Source organism: Urocitellus parryii, chromosome 2 (genome assembly GCF_045843805.1).
Source record: "Urocitellus parryii isolate mUroPar1 chromosome 2, mUroPar1.hap1, whole genome shotgun sequence".
Lineage (NCBI taxonomy): Eukaryota > Metazoa > Chordata > Mammalia > Rodentia > Sciuridae > Urocitellus > Urocitellus parryii.
Window position 1 is genome coordinate 194,731,904 of NC_135532.1, and position 2,031 is coordinate 194,733,934.

Sequence of the window (2,031 nt, forward strand, 5' to 3'; positions counted from 1 at the left end):
AAACACAGCATCTGGGGAACATGTCCTAACATCCGCTCAAGCATTAATGTGTTATATTTAAGTCTTCCCTGACATTATTTTTTTCCATCTGTATTTCAATATGTGTTATTTTAGTAGGAGGCATGCAATTTTCTCTCTTCTTTCTGTTTTTCTAGAGGTCTTTAGTAATCAATGTCTTTATCCATTAGGGACTGCAGAATGTTGACACTCAGATTATTTTAGTTCCTTCTTCACTTATTCTGGAATTTCTACAAAGGCAAATACCCCCTCATTTTTGAGTTGGTTATTGTTTGTTAAAATGCACATAGAAAATGTAGGATGGATACTTGATTTTTTCATGTTATTTACTGTTTTTATAGTAAGAGTAAATAATTTATTATAATTTATGTGTGAAAAATAGGTTTATTTGTGTGTATGTATATGTATTTTAGTGTAGCTGTGAACTTTATTTAAGCAGACTTCATGTTTCTTCCATTGCATTGATTACCCTTCTTCTCCATTTTTTAACCATTGGTAGCCTTCTCCAATTCATTCATGATTCTTTTCAACAAGACTGGAGTAGTCTTTGATTTCACTGCTAGGAGAATATCAAATTTAATATGTTATGTATCCACCTCCAGATCTGGAATGGTCACTTTTCTAAGGTGTCCTGGTCTCTTTTAGCTTATGTGCAAATAAAGTTGATTAGATTTAGGGCTTTTCAGTGAGTGGAGGAAGGAAGGATTACTTTAAAAAATAAATAAATAAATGTGCCATGAGTTCTACTGATTCTTCCAATTATAATTCTAAAGTACTACTGTTTTATTAGATAAATTCCACTTTAAATTTTCTTTTTCTCTCACAGAGAGGATGAGTTGGAAACTCCAGTAATGACAGAATGAGGAGATTGCATAATTACTCCTTTGCTTTATTCCATAAAATACATAAAATTTTCAAATGATAATTTCACCAACAGTATAACTATTGAAATCAGTTTAAGTATTGGTGGAGTTGTTTCTTTTCCTTCTAGTATCCCACATCAGGGATGTACTGTAAAGTTATACTATATTTAACACTCTTGAAATAGCTATTCTCCAGGTGGATATATCACCAACAACTTATACAATTAGGTTAATTCCTAATTGTATAAGTCTTTTTTTTTAATTTTGGGGTATTGCTTTTCTAAGTATATGAACACAGGCATATTAAAAGACATCTTTCTCTTATCCCTGTGCCCTGATTCAGTATCTTCATTCCTCCTCTAGTTAAACACTGATCATTAAAAAAAAATTATTCCATTCAAAAAACAACAGCAAGCTTATATGTTCATGTCCCAACCTTCCTAAGGTAAAATGTAATACAATATACACATTTTTCTCCATCTTGATTTTTTTTCTTCAAAGAATGAAAAGTCTAGGAACTAACTTCATGTAGAAACATTTATTTTTATAGCAGCTGTGTGCTCCATTTTGTGGCATCACAATTTATTACACAAGTCCCATGTTCATGAACATATGGATTATTTTAAGGAAGTCCTTTAATAAATAGCCTTAATCATATGGTTTTTCATATTTTTTACTAGCGTGTCTTTAGAAAACATCACTAGAGATGGGTTTATTGGGGACAAAAGACTAATGTATACGTAAATTCAATTAGCCATTGTTAAATTTCTCAGTTGTACCACTTGAGTTATGGCCACCAACAATATATGAGGTTTACCTATTTCCCTTTGGTTCAGAGCAAATACATTGAGATATACTTTTGGATATTTTGCTAATTTAATAGATAAAAGTAATATCCAATGAAGTTTTAGTTTGTATTTAATTTTGTCATTTTTTTCTTTCATAAATGCCGATAAAGCAGTTTATGTTTTTTCCATTCTTCAAAATTTATTATGTTTTTCTTTTCTTTTTTGTTAAGTTTTTATGAAAATATCTTAAGAAGAACAATATGTAGATTTATGGATTTTATGAATATATGGATTGTATTTATGAATTAAATTTATGTATTAAAAAGATATAGTCTCTTGTTTTGATTAAGAGTTTGATATAC